The sequence below is a fragment of the Triticum aestivum genome, chromosome 4A (assembly GCF_018294505.1).
Source record: "Triticum aestivum cultivar Chinese Spring chromosome 4A, IWGSC CS RefSeq v2.1, whole genome shotgun sequence".
Classification (NCBI taxonomy): domain Eukaryota; kingdom Viridiplantae; phylum Streptophyta; class Magnoliopsida; order Poales; family Poaceae; genus Triticum; species Triticum aestivum.
This window is the reverse complement of record NC_057803.1, coordinates 675163475-675179159: the sequence shown is the minus strand read 5'-3', so window position 1 is coordinate 675179159 and position 15685 is coordinate 675163475.

Sequence of the window (15685 nt, the reverse complement as noted above, 5' to 3'; positions counted from 1 at the left end):
TCTTTAGTACCGGTTGGAGCCACCAACCCGTACTAAAGGTGGTGGTCTTTAGTACGGGTTGGTGGCTTCAACCGGTACTAAATACCCCCCTTTAGCACCGGTTGGAGCCACCAACCGGTACTAAAGGTGGTGCGCTGCCACCCGCAGTGCATAATGTTTAGTCCCACCTCGCTAGTTGAGAGGAGCTCGCACCGGTTTATAAGCCCCGCCGCGGCTACCGCGTCGAGCTCCTCTCTAAGCAGGGCTTTGTGGGCATATTGCAAGTCTTCTGCCCTGTGGGGCCTACTGGGCCGTACGGGTCTGCATCCTGGCCCAATTAGAGATTGGGTTTCTAGTCGTATGCAGGCCGTGCCGGCCCAGTAGACGGGCTGTTTTTGCTTTATTTCAAAAATAAAAAAAAATCCTTACCAACCGGGACTAAAGGCCCCCCAGACCACGACGCGCCTCGTGCCATGTGGTGGGCCTTTGGTCCCGGTTTGTGTTGAACTGGTACTAAAGGGGGAGACCTTTAGTCCCCACTCTTTAGTGCCGGTTCTAGAACCGGTACTAAAGGTCCTTACGAACCGGTACTAAAAGTCGTTTTTCTACTAGTGATAGATCGAACTCTAGGATAGTTTTGTGACCTACAAACATTTCCTATCTTTTGTTCTCCGCTAATAGGAACTCGGGAGTGATTCTTTATTGCACTTTGAGGGATAATCATATGATCCAACTATGTTAGCATTGTTGAGAGGTTGCACTAGCGAAAGTACGGACCCTAGGCCTCATTTTTAAGCATTGCAACACCATTTTTGTGCTTGTTTACTATTTTCTACCTTGCTGTTTTTATTTATTCGGATTATAAAAATATATTTCTACCATCCATATTACACTTTTATCACCATCTCTTTGCCGAACTAGTGCACCTATACAATTTGCCATTGTATTGGGTGTGTTGGGGACACAAGAGATTTCTTGTATTTGGTTGCAGGGTCGTTTGAGAGAGACCATCTTCATCCTACACCTCTCACGGATTGATAAACCTTAGGTCATCCACTTGAGGGAAAATTGCTACTATCCTACAAAACTCTACGCTTGGAGGCCCAACACATGTCTACAAGAATAAAGTTGCGTAGTAGACATCAATCTCTTTTCTGGGGCCATTGCCTGGGAGGTAAGGAAACCGGCACTCACATTCCGGCAACGAAGCTCTTTTCTGGCGCCGTTGCCGGGGGATGAGTGCTTGAAGGTATATATTTAGATCTTGCAATTGAATCTTTTAGTTTCTTGTTTTATCACTAGTTTGGTTTTTAAAAGAAAACTACAAAAAAATGAAATTAAGGTTGCATCATATTATTGATCATTTTATAATATCTTTCTTGAAAATGATGGTTTGGGAAATTTTGCTCAATTGATAGAAGAAGAATTTAATAAAATGATTGGCATGAATGATGAGCATGATTGCAATGTTGTTAATAGGAATTCTTTGAATATCCATGATGCTAATGATATGCAAAGCCACAAGCTTAGGGATATTATGTTTGATGAAGATGATATTTTTAGTCCCCCCAAGTTTTGATGAGCGAGTTTATTATGATAAAAGCATGCCTCCTATCTTTGATGATTATGGTGATGACATGTATGCTATGAAGAAGAATGATAACCATGAAACTTGTCATCATGATTTTAATTTTCAATCCCACGATAGTTATTTTGTTGAGTTTGCTCCCACTACTATTCATGAGAATAAATTTTCTTATGTGGAGAGTAATAAAAAAATTATGCTTGTGGATCATGAAAAGAATGCTTTATATGATAGTTATATTGTTGAATTCATTCATGATGCTACTCAAAATTATTATGAGAGAGTGATACGTCTCCAACGTATCTATAATTTATGAAGCATTCATGCTATTTTATTATCTGTTTTAGGCAATATTGGGCTTTAATATCCACTTTTATATTATTTTTGGGACTAACCTATTAACCGGAGGCCCAGCCCAGATTTGCTGTTTTATGCCTATTTCAGTATTTCGAGGAAAAGGAATATCAGACGGAGTCAAAACGGAACGAAATCAACTGGAGAAGTTATTTTTGGAAGGAAAGCCACCCGATGGACTTGGAGTGCACGTCAGGAGATATGGGAGGTGCTCACGAGGGTGGGGGGCGCGCCCCCTGGGTGCGCCCCCTGCCTCGTGGGACCCCCGTAGCTCCACCGACGTACTTCCTGCACCCATATATACCTACGTACCCAAAACACTTTCAGAACAGAACCTAGATCGGGAGTTCCGCCGCCGCAAGCCTCCAGAGCCACCAAAAACCAATCGGGACCCTATTCCGGCACCCTGCCGGAGGGGGGATCCGATCACCAGAGGCCATCTTCATCATCCCGGCGCTATCCATGACGAGGAGGGAGTAGTTCACCCTCGGGGCTGAGGGTATGTACCAGTAGCTATGTGTTTGATCTCTCTCTCTCGTGTTCTCTCTCGTGTTCCCTCTATGGCACGATCTTGATGTATCCCGAGATTTGCTATTGTAGTTGGATCTTATGATGTTTCTCCCCCTCTACTCTCTTGTGATGAATTGAGTTTCCCCTTTGAAGTTATCTTATCGGATTGAGTCTTTTATGAGAACACTTGATGTATGTCTTGTGATCCACTTGATGTATGTTTTGGTGATCAACTTGCGGGTTTCGTGACATTGGGAACCTATGCATAGGGGTTGGCACACGTTCTTGACTCTCCGGTAGTAGCTTTGGGGCACTCTTTGAAGTACTTTTATGTTGGTTGGATGAATCTGAGATTGTGTGATGCATATTGTATAATCATGCCCACGGGTACTTGAGGTGACAATGGAGTATCTAGGTGACATTAGGGTTTTGGTTGATTTGTGTCTTAAGGTGTTATTCTAGTATGAACTCTATGATGGATTGAGCGGAAAGAATAGCTTTATGTTATTTTACTACAAACTCTTGAATAGATAGAACCGAAAGAATAACTTTGAGGTGGTTTCGTACCCTACCATAATCTCTACGTTTGTTCTCCGCTATTAGTGGCTTTGGAGTGACTCTTTGTTGCATGTTGAGGGCTTGTTATATGATCTATTTATGTTATTATTGTTGAGAGAACTTGCACTAGCGAAAGTATGAACCCTAGGCCTTGTTTCCTATCATTTTAATACCGTTTACGCTCACTTTTATCATTAGTTACCTTGCTGTTTTTGTTATTTCAGATTACAAAAACCTATATCTACTATCTATTTTGCACTTGTATCTTCATCTCTTCGCCGAACTAGTGCACCTATACAATTTACCATTGTATTGGGTGTGTTGGGGACACAAGAGACTCTTTGTTATTTGGTTGCAGGGTTGTTTGAGAGAGACCATCTTCATCCTACGCCTCCTATGGATTGATAAACCCTAGATCAGCCACTTGAGGGAAATTTGCTACTGTCCTACAAACATGTGCACTTGCAGGCCCAACAACGTCTACAAGAAGAAGGTTGTGTAGTAGACATCAAGATCTTTTCTGGCGCCGTTGCCGGGGAGGCTAGGTAAAGGGTACTCACACTCCGTCACTAAGCTCTTTTCTGGCGCCGCTGCTGGGGAGGTTAGCGCTTGAAGGTATATCTTTAGATCTTGCAATCAAATCTTTTTGTTTCTTGTTTTTATCACTAGTTTGGTTTATAAAAGAAAACTACAAAAAAATGGAATTAAGTTTGTCTCATACGCTTCACCTTTTTAATATCTTTCGTGAGTATGATGGAAAGGATAATTGTGCTCAAGTGCTAGAAGAAGAAATCTCTAAATTGTTTGGCACTAAATATTCGAATGATGAGCATGATTGCAATGTTGTTAGTACGAATTCTTTGAATATCGATGATGCTAATGATGATTGCACTAGTTATGATGAAAATGTCTCCTACAAACATGTCAATTTTTGTGGAGTGCATTGGGTTTGTAAGTACACACCAAATAGGGAAGATAGATATTGCAAGAGGCATAAGTACTTAGAAACCAAATTGTTGCAAGAAGAGCTAGATGAATGTGCTGAAAGATTCAATATTTTTCGCACTCCTTGTGAACTTTGCAATGAATATGGTCATTTAAAGCTCCAATGCTATTTGTTTCATGATCAAGTCGTGTCCAAATATTGTGATAATTTGATTACCCTTGAGCATCATAAAGAGCTTAGCCTTCTTTTGGGTTATGAAGAAATGAAATGTATAACTGAGGGTATTCCAAAATCTAGTCTTGATAAAATTCTTGATTTTGATCTAGAGAAAATTTATATGTATTGTGCGGAGAATTGCATTGAAAATCCGTATATTGCCAATTACCTAAAGAAAAGAAAGCAAATGGAAGATGATGAGAATACTAATGAAAGGGAAGAGGCTTCCCAATCTCCTCCTATTATTTCTTATGATGAATCAGGTAACGAGGAGGAGCTTTCTATTCAGTCAATCTCATCAATAAGGAGCTCAAAGAGGAAGGTTGAACCTACACATAATGTGAAGAAGAAAAAGAAAATAAGGAGCAACAAAGGTAAAAAGGTATCCCTCCCAAATGATGTTGCTCCTACTACTACTTGTGATGATGATAATTCCTATACTATTGGTGCTATTCATATTTTTAATGATGAGAGTGATTATGCTTATGATATGAAAGGGCCCAAGCTTGGGGAAGCTATGTTTGATGAGGATGAAATATTTGAGAATATATTTGCTGGAATTAATGTTTGTCCGAAGCTTGGGGATGCTATGTATAATGAAGATGATATTTTTAGCATCCCAAGTTTTGATATGCAAAGTTGTTATGATGATAGCATGCCTCCTACCTATGATGATTATATTGATGAAAGTGGGTTCGGAAGAGAGTCAACTTTAGGAAGTAGTGATCCCACTATCTTGGAGGATGTTGAATTTTATTGTGATTAATATGAAAGTGGATTTGGAAGAGTGTCAACTTTATTTAGTGATTCCACTATCTTGGGAGAGGTTTCAATCGATTATGATGAGAACGAAGTTGCTACTTATGATGATTATTGTGATGAAACTTATGATATAAAAAGTAGTGAGGATTATATTTACAAATCTTGTCATGATTATGATTACCCTTTTTCTGAACATTACTCTTTTAATGTGGAAACAATTTTTAGTGTTCAAGTCTCTTATGATACTCCCACTATTCTGAATGAGAAGAATTTTGCTTATGTGGATAGTAGTAAATTTTCTATGCTTGTAGATCATGAAAAGAATGCTTTAGGTGCTGGTTATATTGTTGAATACATTCATGATGCTACTGAAAATTATTATGAGGGAGGAACATATGCTTGTAGGAGTTGCAATAATGCCAAGTTTCCTCTCTATGTGCTTAAAATCTTGAAGTTATGCTTGTGTTACCTTCCTATGCTAGTTAATTATTGTTCCCATAAGTCGTTTGCTCACAAAATACCTATGCATAGAAAGTGGGTTAGACTTAAATGTGCTAGTCATATGCTTCATGATGCTCCCGTCATGTTTCAATTCTTATCTTTTATGTGAGCATCATTGTCATCATCATGCCTAGCTAAAAAGACATTAAAGAAAAGCGCTTGTTGGGAGACAACCCAATATCTATCCTTACTGTTTTTGTGTGTACATATGATTATGCTACTGTAGTAATCATGTTTTATAGCTTTTGTTTCAATAAAGTGCAAAGTAGAACCTTTGGGAAGACTTGGGTGAAGTTTATATGATCTTGCTGTAGAAAACAGAAACTTTTGCGCTCACGAGAATGGATGCCATTGTTTACTGGAGAGTGCTTTTAGGTTGATTCTTTTTGCAGATGATTAAAAGACAAATTACTCAGGTCCAGAAATTTATTTCATAATTTTGGGGGTTCCAGAAGTATACGTTTGATACAGATTACTACAGACTGTTTTGTTTTTGACAGATTCTGTTTTCATTGTGTTGATTGCTTATTTTAATGCATCTATGGCTAGTATTAAGTGGTATGAACCATAGAGATGTTAGAATACAGTAGATATTACACCATTATGAATTTAGAATGAGTTCATTACAGTACCTAAGTGGTGGTTTTATTTTCTTATACTAACGGAGCTTACGAGTTTTGTTTGAGTTTTGTGTGGTTGAAGTTTTCAAGTTTTGGGTAAAGATTCGATGGATTATGGAATACGGATTGGAAAGAGCCTAAGCTTGGGGATGCCCAAGGCACCCCAAGGTAATATTCAAGGACAACCAAGCAACTAAGCTTGGGGATGGCCCGGAAGGCATCCCCTCTTTCGTCTTCGTCTATCGGTAACTTTACTTGGAGCTATATTTTTATTCGCCACATGATATGTGTTTTGTTTGGAGCGTCATTTTATTTTGTTAGTATTTTCTTGCTTTTATTTAGATTAATGTTTTGCATCTTTATTTTCAATAAAAAGTCAAGGATAGCCTTTGCCATGTATATTTTGCTAGTATACATGTTGCTGTTTGAAAACAGAAAGTTTACCGCTGTTGCAAAAATTCCCTAGAAAAGTAAGAGAATAGTATAATGTTGAATCTTTTTGCATATTAAGATCTGATAAATTTATTACAGTGGGAAGTTTAGTTCATAATTTTTGGAGTCAGGGAAGTATTGATACTCTTGCATTCTTTACAGACTGTACTGTTTTGACAGGTTGCTGTTATGGTTGCATTGTTTGCATATGTTTGCTTGTTTAATGATTCTATTTGAGAATAGGAGTATTAAATATGCAGAGACATTCAGTATTCAATGTTGAATAATAATGTTAGTGATTTGTTACAGTAGAAGATGATATGATTTTGCATTGGTTTATACTAACCTATCTCACGAGTTCTTGTTGAGTTTGTTGTGAATGAAGCTTTTGATAAAAAGAGAAACCGTGACATGAAAGGAATTAAGGAGACACAAAAGCTCAAGCTTGGGGATGCCCAAGGCACCCCAAGATAATATTTCAAGAAGTCTCAAGCATCTAAGCTTGGGGATGCCCCGTTAGGCATCCCACCTTTCTTCTTCAACAATCATCGGTTAGTATCGGTTGAGCCTAAGTTTTTGCTTCTTCACATGAGTTGTGCTATCCTTGCAGTGTCATTTTATTTTGCTTTGCTTGCTGCTTGAATACAATACCAAGATCTGAAATTCTTTAATGAGAGAGAGTCTTCACATAGTTGCATAATTATTTAGCTACTCATTGATCTTCACTTATATCTTTTTGGAGTAGTTTTTCATTTACTCGTGTGCTTCACTTATATCCTATGAGTAAATGGTTGAATGAGTTGAATGTCATAAATCTGAAATTATATATGTTTCATTTGCTTATCCCATTGGGAGTAATGACTTCACATCTAAGAAGTAGAGGTTGTAAATTTATTGACGGTTAGCAAGCATTGTATTAGTCATTTGAACAATTCATGAAAGAATATTGAAGGAAGGGAGATTTCACATATAAATATATTATCATAGACATCTTTTATAATTGTGAGCACTCATTAAGTATGACATGCTAAAGAGTTGATGTTGGACAAGGAAGACAACGTAATGGGTTATGTTTTCTCGCATCTCAGTTAAAGTATATTGTCATGGATCATTCAAACATGTTGAGCTTGCCTTTCTCCCCTTGCTAGCCTAAATATCTGTACTAAGCGGGAATACTGCTTGTGCATCCAATATCCTTAAACCCAGTTTTTGCCATGAGTGTCCACCATACCTACCTATATGCGGTATTTACCTGCCGTTCCAAGTAAATTTGCATGTGCCAAACTCTAAACCTTCAAATTATAATCTGTTTTGTATGCCCGAATTGCTCATGTAGCAACCAGGGCTGTCAGTGTCTTCCATGCTAGGTGGGTTATTCTCAAGAGGAGTGGACTCTGCTCCTCATTCATGAGAAAGTGGCGGTAACCGGGATGCCCAGTCCCATGATCAAAAAGATCAAAATCAAATCAAAATAATTTAATAAAACTCCCCCAGGATTGTTGTTAGTTGGAGGCACTCGTTGTTTCGAGCAAGCCATGGATTGATGCTTGTTGGTGGTTGGGGGAGTATAAACTTTTACCATTCTGTTTGGGAACCGCCTATAATGTATGTAGTATGGAAGATATTGGGAACTCTTGGTTGTTATGTTGACAATGAGATCATACCTCTCAAAATTATTTATCTCTATTTCAAAATTGAGCTCTGGCACCTTTGCAAATCCCTGCTTCCCTCTGCGAAGGGCCTATCTTTTACTTTATGCAAGAGTCAAGGTGATCTTCACCTTTCCCTTTTTCATTTTATCCTTTGGCAAGCACTTCGTGGTGGGGTGATCCTGATATATATATCCAATTGGATGTACGTTAGCATGAACTATTATTGTTGACATCACCCAAAGGTGAATACGTTTGGAGGCAACATTACAAGCCCCAATCTTTCTCTGTGTCTGATTAAAACTTCATAACCACAAGTATTGCGTGAGTGTTAGCAATTGTAGAAGACTATATGATAGTTTAGTATGTGGAGTTTGCTATACCTGAAAATAAGTTGAATTGCAATTGTTTTGATGACTAAGAATGAAGTTTGCTAGTTTTCGAGAAAGTTTATGGTCTATGCTTTAACATGTGAATTGCTTGTTACTAGTTCATGAAAAGTTTTATGAGATGAACTATTGTTATGACATATAATGATGCTAGTAAAGGTGATTGAAATTATCATTGATCAAACTTGTGCACCTCTAGCATTCACACTTCATAAATTCTTTCTTTTATCATTTACCTACTCGAGGACGAGTAGGAATTAAGCTTGGGGATGCTGATACGTCTCCAATATATCTATAATTTATGAAGCATTCATGCTATTTTATTATCTGTTTTAGGCAATATTGGGCTTTACTATCCACTTTTATATTATTTTTGGGACTAACCTATTAACCGGAGGCCCAACCCAGATTTGCTGTTTTATGCCTATTTCAGTATTTCGAGGAAAAGGAATATTAGACGGAGTCAAAACAGAACGAAATCAACTGGAGAATCTATTTTTGGAAGGAAAGCCACCCGATGGACTTGGAGTGCACGTCAGGAGATACGGGAGGTGCTCACGAGGGTGGGGGCGCCCCCTGGGCGCGCCCCCTGCCTCATGGGACCCCCGTAGCTCCACCGACGTACTTCCTGCACCCATATATACCTACGTACCCAAAAAACTTTCAGAACAGAACCTAGATCGGGAGTTCCGCCGCCGCAAGCCACCAGAGCCGCTAAAAACCAATCGGGACCCTATTCCGGCACCCTGCCGGAGGGGGGATCCCATCACCGTAGGCCATCTTCATCATCCCGGTGCTATCCATGACGAGGAGGGAGTAGTTCACCCTCGGGGCTGAGGGTATGTACCAGTAGCTATGTGTTTGATCTCTCTCTCTCTCTCGTTTCTCTCTCGTGTTCTGTCGGGGATATACCCCGCGATATAAACCGCCGGATGTATGACCCGGCTAGAGTTTGGCGATTCACTGGCAACCCACTTGGACATGGCGGTTTACGGTTCATTGGTAATCCGGCAGGCGGGTCAGAGGAGCGACAAGACCCGGTGGCCCAACGGGCGGTTTATGGAAGGCCGGATCATGCTATGGTGGGCCGGTTTAAGAGAAAAGGCGTGAGGAATATTTACTTTATAAGGAAGACCCGGACTTGTATCCGGTTTGTATTAGAAGGGAGACTAGTCCTAATCCTAATAGGACTCCACATGTAACCCGCCCTTTCAACATATATAAGGAGGGGCAGGGCTCCCCAAAGAGGGACAAGCTACAAGTAAGAAGAAACAATCTTAGGGCTAGACACAAAGAGGAGAGCCGGTTTACGGCGACTTCCTCGTGATGATAATGAGACCTAGCCTCAAACAGCATGTAGGGTTTTTACCGGATGATGTTTCCCGGGGCCCGAAGCTGTCTAAACCCTTGTCTTGCGTGTTGATCCGCCCTGCGTCTCTCGATTCCGCTCAACCCCTCTCAAGCTACCACATAGATGCGTTGGCCTCGCGACTAAGTCCTTACACTAGGACATCTGACGTGACAATTTCATGACAGTTGGCGCCCACCGTGGGGCTCACGCACGGTGGTGTTGAGTTCTTGGAGGGATCTCTTCTAAGGATCGAGGAATTTGCAATTTTTTCGGATAAAAAGCTGGTTTGAAAGGATTTACATCAGTATCAAGTTCATCAATCCAGATTGAAGATTTGGGAGATTTAAGGCGTATCAAGGTCCAATCGGTTTAAGTACTGGTTCAGATTTATCTTGTGGGCGGTTCAAGATGTTTTCGCCAAAGTCAAAAACGATCTGAAGGAAGCAATGCTACCTTGCAGCAACTCCACTTCTGCCACGACCCTCCTTCGGCCTCTGCTACTACTGTCTGTCCGTCACCTACGGGTCAATGGATCTTGTTTTCCTAATCAGTGACGTGATGTATAGGGTGATCCGAATATGAGTTGGACTTGGTCTGTACGTATACCAGCAGATTGATTGGTCAGTCTAATACTAGTACTCCGGGTAGAATACGAAAACAAGTCAAAAAAATCTTCCCCGAGTTACTTCCTAGCCATCGGTCCGGCGCTCACCGGTTCAAACCTCCGTTACTGTTAGTCATGACCGTGGAGTCACCGCTTTAAAGTTGATCCCGTGACTCGCCTCCGTTTTAAGATGCCTCTATTGGCTGTTGCTGGACCGTATCTGCCAGAGCTTTTAATACGGCTCTAATACGAGCCGTGCACACGTTGCTTCCGTTGCAGCTGCACCAAGTCGCCTCAGCCTCGTTGTCTCGATACATTCAGAGTTTGAAGGAAAACACAAGCACACCAAGGAAGTGCCATCATTAAGTATCAGCGCCTTGAATGGAAAGGATGAAGGCAGAGGTTGTTATGGAGAGAGAAGATTCACCTGCAACTGAACTTTGTTTACTAAGCTGTTTTCGAGTCGACGAGCTAAACCGGCCGTGTGGCCATCTGCAGCAATCTGTTTTGCCAACTCGCGGGGGTTTTCGCGGCCGCCTTGCTCTACCCCGCGCCTCTGCTGTTGCCGGATTACCCCGACGTTGCGGCCTCTTCCACCTTGTCAAGTCACCAATGGAGAGTTACAGCATGCTGAGTCACCCGTGGTCCGGCGCATCCGAACTGCCGCGCTAAACCGCCGTCGCTCTTGGCCGGGTTGTCCGTGGGCCACTTTGCCACGGCCGCGTCTCCGCTTGGCCTCTGTTGGTGAGATTCGCCGTTCGCTGCAGACGCCGCCGCGTTGCTCCACCACCAAACCGGCCACCTCCGCAGTTGTCAGACCGGTCGAGCCTCCCAGTGCCATAAACCGCCCGCCGCTGTGAAGACCCGCCACAGTCCACCTATATATGAGTCGTCGTTGCAGTTTCTACCACAGGTTTCAAGCTGCCTTGGCTCCGGGTCACTTGGTTTTCACACACCGATGCTAGTTGCCGTCGTCTTCATCTTCAAGCCACCCCGGCCGCGCCCCGTTATGTGGTAGCGCTGCCTCTCCTGCACCGCCTTGCGCGGTTCTACACTGCCGGCTTACGACCCGTGGTTCCACAAACTGGCTTCCTCTGTGCAGAGCCGGCCTCGCTGCCTGCAGGGCCGGACTCCGCCCCTGCATGCCTCTGCTGGGCTGCTGTTATGATTCAGTCGCCGTCCCTCACCCGTGAACCACCTGTTCCGGCACGCCTGCATCTCCCGCTGCTGTGCAGGGTCGATCACCGGCTCTGCTCCCGGGCTGGCTCCGTCTCCTGTTTTTGCGCCCCTGTACCAAATTGCTCCCGGGCCGGTTCCGTCCAAGCTGCAGATCGGCCCTACATCACCTCCTGCTCTGTCGTGGCCTGCCTCACCGAGTCACCGACGCCTCCTCTATCACCGGCGACAAGCCGCCGTCTCGGCGACCTGTCTGGCCATCATGGCCTTGTCAAAATCGCCATGGGCCACCATCCCGCAACCTTGAGCCTTACTGCTATAAACCGGCGCCCCCGAGCTTGCCACCTCCATATCGCCATGGCCGCGTGCTATTCCGAGCCACAAGTCGCCTCCACATGAGGGCCAGCCCGCCGGTTCAGTCGCACCTCGCCTCCTCAAAACGCCACTCATACAACCACCACAAGCTGGCCCTCTCCCACCGGATCACCTCCGCCTTCCCATTCAGATTTGTCGCGTGCATCCTGTGCTTCTCTCGCTACCGCCCATTAGGCTAGTGCGGCCTCGCCGTCGCTAATGCCCGCTGTGGCCACTTTTGCCAGGTCACCGTAGCCCCTCTGCTGCATCTCAGGACGGGCTGCGGGTCATCTCTGCTAGGTTGCTGAATCGCCGCCGGGACAAGCCCCTGCCTCAAGCCGTCTCGTCAAACGCCGCACCCGTAGCCGGTTGACCCGCCGCCACATCCGGTATTTGCCTCGTGCGCCTGCAGCTTGTCGGGCTGCCCGAGTTGATGTTCCGGCCCGCTCATTGCTTTACCTAGGCGAGACCCCGCTTCCGGCTGTGCCCCTACGAGTTTTCCCTGTCAAAACTGCTAACTGAAGAAAAGGGAATTGGGAGCAAGTTGGAGGGCTGAGGAGGGAAAACAGCCCACGACCCGGAAAGTGCTGCGGGCGGTTTATTACAAGAAGCTCAAGCTAAAGAAGAGGAGGGTTAAAACGGATCTATGTTTGCCTTCCACGTGAAACTGCACTGGCCCGTTTCCCCAAGCAAAAACAAAAATAAACATGGGTGAAACAAGCTGTCGGTTTGCATCAACATGCCAGATGGATCTATTACACGTCGGGTTGCCCAAAAAAGTTATCAGGTGATATCTGTCCTAGTTCTTTTATGCAAACATATTTGATCCATCCGAGCATGATTACTCGCCCTCTATTATTTCTATATATGCAGGTTGAATTACCCACTACACAGTTGGAATTACACTGCACCAAGACGCCCGATGGGCGTGCGCAAGATGCCGCCCTTGTTGCCTGGTCTATATCAGCTTGCTGGGATCACGCTTGATTGTTGCTCGATGGATGTGCGCAAGACGCCACCCCTGTGGAAGCTACTCCGACTCACCCGAGATTGATCTCAGCTTTGCTGAAGTAATCATTAAGCTCCACGGCGGATAATTTTCGGCCTGGCACATCAGGTGATATCTATTTATAATATATTTTATTGGCACATATTATTTTTGTCAAAGAGCAGTTTATTTTTGCCTTGGTCTGCAATATTGTATGCAGGAGAATTATTCACTGCGATCATAAGGATCATGGAGATATGGCTCGCGCCACTATTATGATGCGCTATCATCTGATCCAAGACCTACATATGTGCATGCCGCCGTTTCTTCGGCCCAATTTATATTAACACGATGTGGCTGGCTCGCCTATACGGTTTACCGCGTTCGCGATTGACTTGCCCTTCCGCGCTGGCTTACAACGCCGCGGCCAGGTCATCTGTCTGAGCCACCTCTGATGCTGCGGTCGTTTTTCCATCCGTCTCTCGCGGCTTGGTCTACATCAACACACCGGGCCGCACCTATCTACATGAGCTGTTTATTGAGTATGAGCAAGTCACAACTTGGGTAGCCCGGTTTTCTCTTCCAACAAAATGGAGGCAAATTATCATATATTATCAACCGCCATCTTCACTGGATGGTTCAATGGGCAGGCGCACAAGTCACCACCAATACAGTTTTGGTTAAATTCAAATCGCTAGTTGGAAGGAACTATTGGCCGAGTTGCTGACACGGCTCATACGGGATCATTTATAAACCGCCGCAGTCATCTCAATCTTCTGTGGATTCACATCGGGCTATCAACACCGATGATATACAAGTTATGCCGGTTTATATCACGGTCAAATATGGAGAATCTCAAGCTAACTCTTCGAGTCACCTTGAGACTCGGGGGCTACGATGATATGATGCAACAAGTCTTGCCAGTTTCAGCAAAGTTAAGAACCCCAGGACGATGGAGGGAAAGATAACCCGGTCCCGGAGGCAGCTGTTATTTGAAGGCCGTCAGAAAATTTCCGGCTTAGTAAGTATATGACAGTTACAAAATCCCGGCTCAATGAAGAAGTTCCGGAGCATCAGAAAGGATTCCGGTTTAAAATCTGGCTCAAGGGAAGTCAGTCTCACTGAAGCTCTCAAGTATCCAATTTACAATCCGGTTCAAGGGAAATATATTCTCCCACAAAGCTCTCAAGCGCTCAAATCTGGTTTAAAAATGTCCGGTTCAAAAAGGAATTAATTTCTCGCAAGTTCGAGTTGAAAGGCCGTCAGAAAATTTCCGGCTGAAAATAAAGATTCCGGTTTGCAATCCTATTTAAGGGACGTCTGTTCTCCCACAAAGCTTTGAAGCTCTCACTATCCGGTTCAAGATCCCGATTCAAGAAGAATTTATCTCTTACAAAAAAGTTAAAAATTACCGAAGAGGACCTGCTGCCATGATGCGCGGTTCAAACATGGGTATCCTGCCTTATTGGCCTAACATATTATTGATCGCATGGGGGCTTCTGCTTCATAAAGCGGGTCTCTGTCTTTCTTATCATGCGTGGTTACATGGAGTGGCTCTGTTTTTAAAGCGGACTCCGGTTTACCCCTTGACATTTGCTTTTTATACATCACTGGGGGCCTTGGTCGTGTCCGAACCAACACGACACCTTTTGATAGGCGACAACCACCAGATCACTTGGGGACATGGTCAAGTCTGAACCAGTCACGCCTCTTGGTCGGCCTAAGGCCACAAAATCACTTGGGGGCTTGGTCGAACCCGAACCATTGCCACGCCTCTTGATCTGGCATATATGCCACGAATCATTTGGGGACCTGGCTGACTTGAATCATTGTCACTCCTATTGGGGGCTTGGTCCTGTCCGACCATGGTAATACCATCTGATCAGCTCAGTATAGCATATTTTTGCAAACGGTTTTTATCATTGCCTTTGCTTCCATATTTTTTCATAACTGTTATTTGATTTTTGTTGCGTTTTTTAAACCGACAACGTTTTAATCCGGTTCAACTGTCAATTACAAATTGACGGAACACGGTCAAATCTTAATCCGGAGGCCATTTGCCCGGTTTAATTTTCTGTAGCCATCCTATTATAGAGTAAACCGGTGTTTATCAACCCAGCTTGACTTTCAATTACAAGTTGTCAATACAAGATCAAGTTATAATCCGGAGACTATCAGCCCGGTCTGGTTTGACTACGAGTCGCCAGTATTATATATGGTTAAACCGGTGTTTATCACAACCCGGTACGGTTTATCATCAACCGGCATAGTATGAAAGGAGTTATCATTACTCAAGATTGGGGTTATCACTCTTACTACAAAAAATTGGTAAACCAATGATGTGATTCAATATCACAGGTATGATATATTTCATTGATTATTCTTAAGTGCAGCCTTGGTTATAAACCTGGGTTATATGTTGGGCATTATGACCCGTCCGGCGATAAACCGCCAGGACACTTTAAACTTGTTGTATGCAGAGACAGGTAGAATAAAGCATGATGATAAATTATCCGGTGTTTATTAAACCGGCCTGGCTTTAAGACGATAAGTCGCTAGTATATGATGGGAAATTATCCGGAGTTTATTAAACCGGCCTGGCTTTGGACTATATGTCGCCAGTATATATTTGGATTGCGCCATTGGAATCATGCGCTTATAAATGATTGGGTTATATTATTCAAATAGCCAAATTTGGCTGAATTTTCATT